Source organism: Zea mays, chromosome 2 (genome assembly GCF_902167145.1).
Source record: "Zea mays cultivar B73 chromosome 2, Zm-B73-REFERENCE-NAM-5.0, whole genome shotgun sequence".
In the NCBI taxonomy this organism is placed as follows: domain Eukaryota; kingdom Viridiplantae; phylum Streptophyta; class Magnoliopsida; order Poales; family Poaceae; genus Zea; species Zea mays.
This window is the reverse complement of record NC_050097.1, coordinates 107290376-107304637: the sequence shown is the minus strand read 5'-3', so window position 1 is coordinate 107304637 and position 14262 is coordinate 107290376. Positions and strand designations below refer to the sequence as shown.

Below are 14262 nucleotides of genomic sequence, written 5' to 3'. Positions count from 1 at the left end.
TCATGGCCTCATTATATGATTTTGGCAACTCACTATTAGGGTATCCATCGGACATCAGCTTCATCATTGCTGAAAATGCTGTATTGCTGATTCGATAACGAGACTTCATATACAACATCCTCACCATAAAAGAAAATTTTGAATGGCTAGAACCCGGACTAAGTGCCTTCTTTGAATCTCCAAGAACTCCTGCAAATCTTGGCTCTTCTCCATCAGCCTCTGCCGCTGCAAACAGTTCACCGATCATCTCAGGTACTCCATGATCATCATCGTAAACATCATCGTCCACATCCATATGTATCCCAAAGTCATTATCATATCCTTCGACATCCTCCTCTATACCCTCAACTTCTGTATCTGCCGACTCCCCATGATGAATCCACCTCGTGTATGTAGTTGACATTCCATAAATGTGTATATGAGTTTCTACTTCACTCTGAGGTCGCAACCTTTGATTAAGACAATTCACGCACGGACAACGAATGTCTGTGTCTTCTGGGTATCTTTCAGTAACAAAATTCATGAACTCTTCAACTCCTTTCACATATGCAGGTGTGAATTGTTTCCCATAAACCCATCTTCTATCCATCTATTTTGACAATAAATTAAAACTTGCATTAACTCCATAACTATGATTACATTGAACAAAATTGAAAACCACATCAAACACATGCATATATGAAATAAAATTCAAACGCACATAGAACCTTATTGTCAAAAACACAACACATCAAACCTTGTCTTTTCTCCCCGCCCTGCCACTGTTCTGTCCACGCCCGCCGTAGCTATGCGCAAGATGCCGCTGCTTTGCCGCGCCCGAAGCTTCTCTGCCTCGCTGTTTGCAGACGACGCCGTTCTTCCAACACAGTTGGATCAATGGATCAGGCGACAAGATCGCTCGTTCGCTGCGACGCTACCCAGTTGCCGATCAAGCGGACGACGACAGACGCCGGCGTCGTTGTGTGCCGTAACCTGACGGCCGATCGCAGAAGCGCAGATCGCAGCAGGAAAAAACAGAACAGGCGAACCATGCAGATCACAGAATGGCGGCTGGGAAAACCTGTTAACATAACGACAGATGGGAACACATTAATAAACGGATAGTTTCTTTATATACACGAACAAGTCCGTAGTCTGGTGGTAGCAACGATTTAACGCAAGCCGCAAGTCCCTGGTTCGAAGCTCCGCGGGCGCACCTTTTTTTTGCCAAATAACTAACTGCCGCTTCGTACTGGGCCGGGTCCGCGTCGCTAGGTGGGGGCTGTGTCCCAAAAAACTGCGGCCCATGTAGGCCAAGGATCCCACGCCGTGTGTACACGTGGGCCGTTTTTTACTAAAACTCATCTGTGACCAATTTATTTTAGCATTACGTCAGCCGATCAAGCCAAATTAATCTGTGACGTTCCTTTCATTTTCGTCTATGACGTTCCTTTCATTTTCGTCTTTAATATTCAAGTCTAATCTTCGTCCCTTGTAATTGTTGACGAAGCTATCAATTTGGTCATAGAAATGTATCAATCTGTGACTGAAGTCACCAGCGTCACTAGAAAATCGTCACTGATGATCACATTCTTACTAGTGTGTGTTCACAGCTTACGACCAAAATAGCTCTGGCGTCTTGAACTCTCCAAGCATCGTCCTTGCCATGTCGATAAGTGTCCTGTTCTTCCTCTCTACCACACTGTTTTGCTATGGTGTGTAGGGAGCGGAGAACTCGTGCTTGACACCTTCCTCCTCAAGATACTCCTCAACTTGTAGGTTCTTGAACTCGGACCCGTTGTCGCTTCTTATCTTTTTCACCTTGAGCTCAAATTCGTTTTGAGCCCTCCTTAGAAATCGCTTGAAGGTCCCTTGGGTTTCTGATTTATCCTGCAAAAAAAATATCTAAGTGAAGCGGCAAAAATCATCAACATCTACTAAACCATACTTACTTCCTCTGATGTTGAGGTAGGCGACGGGTCCAAAAAGATCCATGAGAAGAAGCTCCAGTGGTCTTGATGTTGTCATCACATTCTTGCTGTGATGAGTGCTTCCCACCTGTTTCCCTGCCTGACAAGCTGCACAAGGTCTAACTTTCTCGAAGCAGACATTGGTTAGTCCTAACACATGTTCTCCCTTTAGAAGTTTATGTAGGTTCTTCATCCCAACATGTGCTAGACGGCGATGCCACAACCAGCCCATGCTAGTCTTAGCTATTAAGCATGCATCTAGATTGGCCTCCTCTTTCGAAAAATCAACTAAGTAGAGTTTGTCGTCTAATACACCCTTAAACGCTAATGAACCATCACTCCTTCTAAAGACAGAAACATCAACATTTGTAAACAAACAATTGTAGCCCATGTGGCACAATTGACTTACAGACAGGAGGTTGTAACCAAGCGACTCTACTAGAAATACGTTTGATATGGAGTGCTCGTTGGTGATAGCTATCTTGCCCAAGCCTTTGACCTTGCCTTGGTTCCCATCTCCAAAGATGATCGTATCTTGGGAATCCTTGTTCTTGATGTAGGAGATGAACATCTTCTTCTCCCTTGTCATGTGGTTTGTGCACCCGCTGTCGATAATCCAGCTTGAGCCCCCGGATGCATAAACTTGCAAGACAATTTACGCTTGGGTTTTAGGTACCCAACTCCTGTTGGGTCCTACAAGGTTAGTTACAATAGCCTTTGGAACCCAAATGCAAGTCTTGTCTCCCTTGCATTTGGATCCCAACTTTCTAGCAACTACTTTTTCATTTTTACATAAAAGTGCAAATGAAGTATTGCAAGCATGGTAAATTGTAGAAGGTCCATTGCACATTTTTCTAGGAGTATGAGACACAACATTATTTCTCCTAGGCCTACTTCTACCATGAACAAAAGTAGAACTAGAGGCAATCATAGCATGTGAGTTATAAGTAGCATAACCGTAACTCCTAGCAATCTTCCTATCATAAATAAAGGCATGATTCCTTTGAGGACTACTAGCCATAGGGGCCTTCCCTTTCTCCTTATTGGGAATAGGAGTCCTTTGGCTTGTTAAGTTCTTGGCTTCCTTTCGAAAACCAAGCCCATCCTCAATTGAGGGGTGTCTACCAACAGTGTAGGCATCCCTAGCAAATTTTAGTTGATCAAAATTAATTTTGCAAGTCTTATGTTGAGCATTAAGACTTGCCACCTCATCATTTAATTTGGTAATAGAAATAAGGTGTTCATTACAAGCATCAACATCAAAGTCCTTACATCTATTATAGATATTAATATGCTCTACACATGAACTAGATTTATTGGCTTCCTCTAGCTTAGTATTTAAATCATCATTCAAAATTTTTAAGCTAGAGATAGATTTATGGCAAGCAGATAATTTAGAAGATAGCATTTCATTTCTCTTAGTTTCTAAAACAAGAGATTTTTGTACACTAACAAATTTGTCATGTTCTTCATATAAAATGTCATCTTGCTTCTATAGCAATCTATCTTTTTCATTTAAAGCATCAATTAACTCATTGATTTTATGAACTTTAGCTCTATCTAAACCCTTAAATAAATCAGTATAATCTACTTCATCATCACTAGAATCATCATCGCTAGAAGTAGTGTATTTAGGGGTATCTCGAACACTTACCTTCTTCTCCTTGTCCATAAGGCAAGTGTGGCGTTCGTTGGTGAAGAGAGAAGACTTGTTGAAGGCCGAGGTAGCGAGTCCTTCGTTGTCGGAGTCGAAGGAGGAGCAGTCCGAGTCTCATTCCTTTCCGAGGTGTGCCTCACCCTCTGCCTTCCTGTAGCTCTTTTTCTTCTCCTTCTTCCCGCTCTTTTCTTGTTCCTGGTCACTATCATTATCGGGACAATTTGCTATAATGTGACCAGTCTTACCGCATTTGAAGCATGAGCGCTTTCCCCTTATTTTATTCTTGTTGGGGTACACCTTGCGTCCTTTAAGAGCTGTCTTGAAGCGCTTGATGATAAGCACCATTTCATTTTCGTTGAGCCCGACAGCCTCTACTTGTGCTACCTTGCTTGGTAGTGCCTCCTTGCTGCTCGTTGCCTTGAGCGCAACGGGCTGCGGCTCGTAGATGGGTAGTGGCCCGTTCAAGGGTCATCTACATATCATGCCTCCTTTACCATCATGCGCCCGCTCACGAATTTTCCAAGTATCTTTTTGGGTGTCATCTTTGTGTACCTAGGATTTTCATGGATAAGGTTCACAAGATGAGGGTCAATGACGGTAAAGGACCTGAGCATGAGTTGGATGACGTCGTGGTCCGTCCATCTTGTGCTTCCATAGCTTCTAATTTTGTTGACCAAGGTCTTGAGCCTGTTGTAGGTTTGTGTTGGCTCTTCTCCCCTAATCATGGCAAATCTTCCCTATTTGCCTTCCACCAACTCCATTTTGGTGATCATTGTAGCATCGTTTCCCTCATGTGAGATCTTGAGGGTGTCCCAAATTTGCTTGGCGTTGTCCAAGCTACTTACTTTATTGTATTCATCCCTGCAAAGCGAAGCTAACAAGACAGTAGTAGCTTGGACATTCTTATGAATTTGTTCATTAATGAATACAGGGTTATCAGTGCTATCAAAATGCATCCAATTTTCCACTATTTCCCAAATACTAGGATGGAGAGAAAATAGATGACTACGCATTTTGTGATTCCAAAATGAGTAGTCCTCTCCATCAAAGTGTGGAGGTTTTCCTAGTGGAATAGAGAGTAAATGCGCATTCTAATTGTACGGCATGCGAGAATAGTCAAAAGAGTAATTTTGATTAACCGTCTTTTTCTTTGACGAAGAATCGTCAATGTCGTCGTCTCTTGGTGAAGAGGAAGATTCATCGCTGTCGTAGTAGATGATCTTCTTGATGCGCCTCTTCTTCTTCCCGTCCTTCTTCTTGTGACTCGAGCTAGAGTCAGTAGGCTTGTCGTCTCTAGGCTCGTTGAGGAAGGACTCCTTTTCCTTGTCGTTGACCACCATCCCCTTTCCCTTAGGATCCATCTCTTCGGGCGATTAGTCCCTTACGTGAAGAGTACGGCTCTGATACCAATTGAGAGCACCTAGAGGGGGGGTGAATAGGTGATCCTGTAAAATTCAACACTAATAGCCACAAAACTTAGTTATGAAAGTTAGAACGGCTAAGTAGCTTGAAATGAGCTCTTGTGAACAGACAATCAAAGAGAAAGCACACAAGAGACACGTGATTTTATCCCGTGGTTCGGCCAAGTAAAACTTGCCTACTTCCACGTTGTGGTGTCCCAATGGACGAGGGTTGCACTCAACCCCTTTCAAGTGATCTGATGATCAACTTGAATACCACGGTTTTTCCTTTCTTAGTCTTTCCCCCGTTTGCGAGGAATCTCCACAACTTGGAGCCTCTCGCCCTTACAATGATGATCACAAAAGAAGCACAGAAGTAAGGGAGGGGAGAGTAACACACACAAGACTCAAATCCACAGCACAACCATGCACAAAAGTCACAACTTGAGCTCAAAACACAACGCAAGGAGTTCTCAACTCAAATGGAGCTCAAGTCACTATCACAAAGAATCGAATGCGCGAAGTTGGAGTCTTGGAGTCTTAGAATGTTTCTTGTAAGCTTGGGTGACTCCTCTATGTGCCTAGGGGTCCCTTTTATAGCCCCAAGGCAGCTAGGAGCCGTTGAAGATCAACAAGGAAGGCTATCCTTGCCTTCTGTCGAGTGGCGCACCGGACAGTCACTGTAGACGGTCCGGTGCCGATCTCCTTCCTTTTTTGGTGCAGACGACTGTTGCAGCTCCGGGCCGGTTGGCGCACCGGACACTGTCCGGTGCACACCGGACAGTCCAGTGCCCCCTGCCGACCGTTGGCGTGGGCCACGCGTCGCCCGCGGATTGCGCGACCGACCGTTGGCTCACCGGACAGTCTGGTGCACTACCGGACAGTCCGGTGAATTATAGCCGTACGCCGCCAAACTTTTCCCGAGAGCGGCCCTTTCACTGGAGTCCAGCCTGGCGCACCGGACACTGTCCGGTGCACCACCGGACAGTCCGGTGTGCCAGGCTGAGCTGGACTTTGGCTGCACACATACAGTCTTTTGCAATTCTTCTCTTCTCTTCTTTTCTTTGTTTCTAACACTTAGACAAATATATTAGTATACAAAAAACCAACTACTAAGTCTAGAAACATACCTTCTCTTGATTTACACTTCTCTCTTCATTTAGCACATAGGAACTCAATTAAATGTGTTGGACACTTAATCACCAAAACATAATAGAAATTGACTAAGGGCACATTTCCCTTTCAAAAGCCTGTAAAAGCACGAAGTTGGCCCATTTATTAGGTACACATGTACGTCAGCCCGCAGCTCTCTCGGTTCCTTGCCTTGGCCCAATTGCACAAGCTATCCGACAGCCCACAGCTCTCTCGATTCCATGTGCAAGTGACGTTAAAACAAGGAGCACAGCCTTGTAGTGCCAGTCTCTCGGTTCCTTGCCTTGGCCAATTGCACATGCTATATTTGCCACTTCCTAGTGCCGGCCGCCGCACAGCTCGCATAGGATACAGACGCAAACACGCCGCGAGCCTGTGACACAAGGAAAATCCTAGGCCTCGTTGCTCCCTCCGCCGGTCGCCACCAGTGACCAGTCCTCCGCTGATGTCGCTGCCACCCGACATAGAAGGTGAGCTTCCCGGACTCTGGGACCATGGAGGCCATTACAACGTATAGGTTACTCTTCAGTTCTTCACTCTTCATCTTCCACATGCCCTTCGCCCTTCCCTTGCTTGGAAGTTTGAACCCTAGGCAGCTACTCGTCTCTCGCTAATCATGTCGTGTCGATCCGTGGCCCATGGTGTCGCCTGCATGGTCATCGTAGCGATCAATCACAATAAATGACGCGACAGCCTGAGGCGTCGTCCGCGTGTTGCTTTGATTCTCAGATTGCTAGTTCTATAAATCCGGCCCCTTCTATCTTAGCCTTGCAGACCGAGGTCCTGAATCCTGATTTCGTGTTTCATGTGAGTCGATATGGTGAGGAGATGTCCTATAATGGTGTCCAAGTCTAGGGCCAGTGAAACCAATCCTAATCCTTATCCTAATCCTAATACTAGCGTTGGTGCGTCTGGTGGTAAATTAGGTGTGAGTGGTAGTGTGGCTGCTGGTGAACTGGATGTGGATGTGGCCGATTTTTTTGCATTTTGACTCTTTCTCGGAAAAAAAATCACGTTTGGACCCTAAAAAATTTTAATGTCATTTTTGGACTCTTTGCTCGACAACATAGCCTATGGTGCCGAGGTAACACAGCTCGGCGCCATAGATTATGGCGCCGAGGTACGTGCTGCGCTGGCACAACCCGGACATCGTGGCGCCGACGTGGCACCGAGCTCGGCGCCATAGATATGGGCGCCGAGTTCAATTGTATAACCAAAGCACGTCTAGCTCAGTTGGTATAGTGCAAGACTCTTAACCTTGTGGTTGTGGGTTCAAGCCCCATAGTGGATGTTACTTTGTCTTTGTCATTGATTTATTTTTTTGTTGTCTAGATTTTTCGTTTATGTCGTTGATTTGTCTGTTCATATTTATTTTTCATCCAGATTTTTTTGTTTTTTTGACTGATTTGTTTATTCGTCCAGATATTTTTTTTTATTCGTCGTATGTTCATGCGCATGAATCTAACGTATGAGATAGGTATAGTTTTCCTTCCTAATTATTGCTCCTAAATTTGAACAACGCATTTATATTTTGGATTTATAACCTTGTACACTTGTCACAAATCTATGATGGTGCCTATGGCTACTGTATATGGATCGTCCTGCCTTTTTTCTGTCTGCTAGAGAGGCAAAGACCAACCAAGCTGACGCGGCGACGTGCACCTGAAACATACAAGAAACACGGGTTCACAAGCATGACCAGGCAGTGAGACACCCCGGGCCGAGGGAAGGAAGAGCACGCAGCAGCGCCATGCATCGTCCAGCCTGCTACTCTGACCGTACGTGCCGCTGCACTAGCTAGAAACACTGGAAAGAGACCAGAGACCCCAAAACAACAAATAAATAACAAAAAAATCTGGATAAGAAATAAATCTAGACAGACAAATCAGCGACATAAACGAAAAATCTGGACAATAAAAAAACAAATAAGTGAAAAAGACAAAAAGTATTAAAAAAACACCCACTGTGGGGCTTGAACTCACGACAACAAGGTTAAAAGCCTTATATTTTACCAACTAAGCTAGACAAGGTTTCTATATAGAATGGAGCTCGGCGCCAAGATCTATGGCGCCGAGCTCGATACCACGTCGGCGCCACGACGTTCGTTTGTGCCAGCGCAGCATGTACCTCGGCGCAATAGCCTTTGGCGCCGAGCTTTGTTACCTCGGCGCCATAGGCTACGGCGCCGAGTAAAGGGTCCAAAAATGACATTAAAATTTTCTAGAGTCCAAACGTGTATTTTTTTCCGAGAAAGGACCAAAATGCAAAAAAATTCGGTGGATGCGGGTCGTGTGGCTGCTGGTGAACCACCACAAACACCATTTGTCGTCCATGGGGGTGAATTGGGTGATGGTGATTGTGCACCAGCGTCGGCGTCATCAAGCGGTGCAAAGTATAGCTCGAGGGCAGACTGTTGGAAACATATGGTGAAGAAGGAAGTCATTGAGGATGGTGTAGTATATTTTGTTGTTGTATGTAACTATTGCAAAAGTGAATTGAGTGCAGGTTCAGTTGCTGGCACGGGACATTTGAATCGGCACTACAAAGTTTGTTTGACAAAGCTAGGAAAAACTCGAGGAGGTACGCAAACCAATCTTAACTTTAGTGCTGATGGTACAATAAGTACATGGGTTTACAACCCACAGGTAGCGCGTGATGAAATAGCCAAATCTATTGTTTGTGTGGGTGAGAGCCAAAATTTTAAGAACTTGATTCAACGTGCTTTCTGCCCACAATATCAGCCTGTCACTAGAAAAACTACAAAATCTGATTTGATTTGATTGTTAGAAGATAAGATTAGATTGTAAACAAATATCTGTAACAAACAAGAGTAAGCATCTCTGGGAAGATAAAGATAGGGATATTCTGTTGTAACTAGAATTCCTGAAGCTTCTCTAGTTTGTTACGATCCTGTAAATTCTGCGCATGTTGTTTATGCCTATATAAACATGTAGGGCGGCCCTCCAACGAGGTAGCACGCTTTAACCTATTGCCCTCTGATTTTCACATGGTAATCAGAGCCTAAACCATCTACCAAAACCCTCATCATGTCGTCCAGTGCTTCCTCTGCCGCACTTGTTGCACATCCTGTTTCTAAGAAGCTTACCAGGGCCAACCATGCCTTGTGGAAGGCCCAGGTACGTGCTGCCATGCGCGGCGCACGTCTGGAGGGATACCTCACCAGCGCAACCAAGATGCCTGATGAGGAGACTGTCGACAACGCGGGCAAGAAGAGCCCCAATCCTGCTTTTGAAGAGTGGGAGGTAAAGGATCAACAGATCCTCAGCTATCTCCTCTCATCTATAAGCAGAGAGGTGCAGATTCAAGTCACCTCAGCCAAGACTGCAGCGGAGGCATGGCGCTCCATCGAGGCCATGTTCGCATCACAGACCCGAGCCCGGGCTGTGAATCTTCGCCTTGCTCTGTCAACTACAAAAAAAGGTAGTATGACCGTCGCCGAGTACTACACCAAGATGAAGGGCTACGGCGAGGAGATGGCTGCAGCAGGAAGACCGCTGCAAGATGAAGAGATGGTCGAGTACATCCTCACCGGCCTGGAGGAAGAATTCCTATCGATGGTGTCTGCCCTTGTCACGAGGGTAGATCCAATCTCGCTTGAAGACCTCTACTCTCAGTTGCTGAATTTTGAGACCAAGTTGGATCTCATGAGAGGTGGAGGCGAGCAGCATCAAGGATCAGCAAATATGGCTGGTCGCGGTGGCCGTGGAAATCAACGTGGAGGCAGTGGTGGCCGTGGCCAGCGTGGTGGACGCGGGTCATCTCGTGGTGGCCGTGCTAGTTGGTCCGGAGGGCGCCAAGGCAACCAGGGAGGCTACATCAGGCGTTCCAACAACTCCAGCGACGAGAGGCCGGTCTGCCAGGTCTGCTTCAAGAAGGGCCACACCGCAGCGAGGTGCTGGCACAGGTTTGAAGAAGACTTCGTCCCAGATGAGAAGCTTGCTGGAGCCGCCACCAACTCCTACCACGTCGACACCAATTGGTACACGGACACCGGCGCCACCGACCACATAACAGGAGAGCTTGAGAAGCTCTCAATCAGGGAGAAGTACGCTGGTGGTGATCAAATTCACACTGCCAGCGGTTCAGGTATGACAATCAGTCACATTGGTCAATCTACTGTTAATACCCCTAATAGAAATCTTCATCTAAATGATGTTCTTTATGTTCCACAAGCTAAAAAAAACCTTGTCTCAGTTCATAAATTAACTTCAGATAACTCTGCCTTCATAGAATTTCATCCAAATTTTTTTGTTATCAAGGACAAAGACACCAAGAACATTTTGCTTAAGGGGCGATGTCACAAAGGACTGTATCCCATCCCCGCTACATCCACAATAAAGAACGCTCTTGGTGCTGTCAAGCCCTCCATGTCCCGATGGCACAATCGTTTAGGTCATCCATCTTCTTTTATTGTTCGTCAGGTTGTTAGCAAGAATAAACTTCCTTGTTTAGGTCCCTCAACAGATGAATCCGTGTGTGATGCCTGTCAGAAAGCCAAAGCTCATCAATTCCCATATCCTAGATCCACTAGCGTATCTAGCTCCCCTCTCGAGCTAGTTTTTTCTGATGTATGGGGTCCTGCACCCGAATCTGTTGGCAGAAAAAAAATATTATGTGAGCTTTATTGATGATTATAGTAAATTTACCTGGGTTTATCTTATTAAGTATAAGTCTGAAGTTTTTCAGAAGTTTCATGAATTTCAAAGCCTTGTTGAACGACTTTTTGACAAGAAGATTCTTGCTGTCCAAACTGATTGGGGAGGGGAATATCAGCGCTTGAATACCTTTTTTAATAAGATCGGCATTTCTCATCTGGTTTCTTGTCCTCACGCTCACCAACAAAATGGGTCGGCTGAGCGAAAACATCGACTCATCGTAGAAGTTGGGCTTTCTTTGCTTGCACATGCGTCTATGCCCCTTAAATTTTGGGATGAGGCATTTCTAGCTGCCGCATATCTGATCAATCGCACTCCCACAAAAATTCTTAATCTAGACACACCTTTTGAGCGCTTGTTTCATAAACAACCTGATTATTCAGTTCTCCGCATTTTTGGATGCGTATGTTGGCCTAATCTTCGCCCATATAACTCTCACAAACTTCAGTTTCGTTCCAAGCAATGTGTTTTTCTTGGGTATAGTAGCTTACACAAAGGGTTTAAGTGTTTAGATGTCTCTACTGGCAGGGTATATGTTTCTCGAGATGTTACATTTGATGAAAATGTTTTTCCCTTTGCTTCCTTGCATAGCAATGCGGGTGCACGATTGAGATCTGAAATCCAGCTTCTTACACCTGATCTTTTAAATCCTGCCACATTTAATTCTGGGGTAGACAGTTTGATTGATCATGCGGCTGATATGTCTACTGACCCTAACCAAATTTCTGGAGACAATTCTGTTCAAGATCAGGCAGAACACACACCAAATATGGATGTCCTAGCGCCTTCAGTACCAAACACTGCTCCTGAAGCTGATGTGGTGCAGATTCCTGGGAGTGCTTCGCACTCGAGATCTGCTCCTGCAGCGCCATCGACAGCTGCACCGTCTCCAACCTGTCGTGGCGACTCGCGTGTTGCCACGCACCCTTCAGCTAGCCACGATTATGTGGCTTCCGTCGACATGTCCCGCGGCATTGCGGGACGGGAAGAGAGCTTCTTGACAGCTCCCACTACCGCGACATCACCAGCGAGTTCTGAGCCGTCTGGTTCTCTGCCTGCGACCGCTGCTGATGCACAAGTCCCTGAGCCGATTTTGGGAGGTGTATCTTCTATGGACCCTGCATCAACTCGCCCAAGGACAAGACTTCAACAAGGGGTTAGGAAACCAAAGGTTTATACAGATGGCACTATTCGATATGGCTGTTTTACTTCTTCTGGTGAACCTTATGATCTAAATGAAGCTTTAGGAGATGTTAATTGGAAAGATGCTATGGATATAGAATACTCAGCTCTTATGAAAAATAAAACTTGGCACCTTGTTCCTCCAAAAAAAGGTAGGAACGTTATAGGATGCAAATGGGTGTATAAAATTAAAAGGAAAGCCGATGGAAGCTTGGATAGGTACAAGGCACGACTAGTAGCTAAAGGGTATAAACAACAATATGGGATAGATTATGATGATACTTTCAGTCCTGTTGTTAAACATGCTACCATTCGTATAATTCTTTCTATTGCTGTGTCACGAGGGTGGAGTCTACGTCAGCTTGATGTTCAGAATGCATTCCTTCATGGAGTATTGGAGGAGGAAGTCTACATGCAGCAACCTCCAGGATATGAGGATTCCACAAAACTCAACTATGTGTGCAAACTTGATAAGGCACTCTATGGATTGAAACAAGCTCCACGTGCATGGTATTCACGATTGAGCAATAAGCTTCTTTCTCTTGGGTTTCAAGCATCTAAGGCTGACACATCATTATTCTTCTACAATAAGGGAAGTGTTACTATTTTTGTGCTTGTGTATGTTGATGATATAATTGTTGCAAGCTCCACTCAAAAAGCAACAGAAGCATTACTAAGTGATCTCAACAAAGAGTTTGCACTCAAGGACTTGGGTGACCTCAACTACTTCCTAGGAATAGAGGTGAATAAGGTACGAGATGGTATTATCTTGACTCAAGACAAGTATGCTTCAGATTTACTTAAAAAGGTTGGTATGTCTGACTGCAAACCGATCAGTACACCTCTTTCCACTAGTGAGAAGCTATCTATACATGAAGGGTCACCTTTAGGAGAAAAAGATATAACCCAGTACAGGAGTATAGTGGGGGCTTTACAATATCTTACTTTAACTAGACCTGATATTGCATTTTCAGTTAATAAAGTTTGTCAATTTCTTCATGCTCCTACTACGTTGCACTGGGCAGCAGTCAAAAGGATACTTAGATACATCAAGCAATGTACAAACTTGGGGCTGCATATCCATAGATCAGATTCTACTCTTGTTAGTGCCTTTTCCGATGCAGATTGGGCTGGCAGTGTAGATGATAGAAAGTCTACAGGTGGGTTTGCTGTTTTCTTAGGATCAAATCTTGTCTCATGGAGTGCAAGAAAGCAACCTACGGTGTCAAGGTCTAGCACTGAATCTGAATATAAAGCTTTGGCCAATGCTACTGCAGAGTTGATATGGGTACAAATTTTACTCACTGAAATTAGTATTAAAAGTCCTAGAGCAGCTAAGTTGTGGTGTGACAATTTGGGAGCTAAATATTTGTCAGCCAATCCTATCTTTCATGCAAGAACAAAACATATTGAAGTGGATTATCATTTTGTGAGAGATCAGGTCGTAAAGAAACTACTTGATATAGAATATGTGCCTACTGGAGATCAAGTTGCAGATGGGTTTACTAAACCTCTTTCAGTTCGGCTTCTGGAGAATTTCAAAGTCAATCTCAACCTCACTCGGTTATGATTGAGGGAGGGTGTTAGAAGATAAGATTAGATTGTAAACAAATATCTGTAACAAACAAGAGTAAGCATCTCTGGGAAGATAAAGATAGGGATATTCTGTTGTAACTAGAATTCCTGAAGCTTCTCTAGTTTGTTACGATCCTGTAAATTCTGCGCATGTTGTTTATGCCTATATAAACATGTAGGGCGGCCCTCCAACGAGGTAGCACGCTTTAACCTATTGCCCTCTGATTTTCACATTGATTACAATACAAAATTATTTTTGGGCCTTTGAGGCCTAAACCTGTTTGGTCCGAAGTACGATAAGCTTGCACCGAGCTATCCCGACACGCCCCAATTCCTAACACTATACGTAACGTACCCGAGTGAACCGAGCGAACCGCTAGAATTTGTGCGCATGAGTACGTACCCTCCTGTCAATACGTTGGTTTGTAGGACTCACGTGTAGAATTATCCCCCTCCACTCACACACGCACACCCATTCATTTTTTTTTAGCACGAAATCTACTCTCTGGATCGTGTACGTATCGTCCTGTGGTGGGAGGAAATTTCGTGGCCGGCACTCATGCATATCCACCATATATAGGTCAGGTGCGTGCAGTGCCGTAACGAAACGCGGCTTCCCGATCCCACTTGCCGCCGGACATGCAGCGCCGCCTTCGCTGTTCCTCCTCCAC

General features: G+C 44.9%; 1 non-coding gene across 1 annotated transcript; it reads left to right on the top strand.

The window, feature by feature from the left end:
* The first annotated feature begins 9670 nt into the window (after window positions 1-9670).
* LOC111591043 (small nucleolar RNA Z247) lies at window positions 9671-9809 on the top strand. The gene has a single exon (XR_004856806.1). It is a non-coding gene; the product is annotated as a small nucleolar RNA Z247 (small nucleolar RNA).
* The last annotated feature ends 4453 nt before the right edge of the window (window positions 9810-14262 follow it).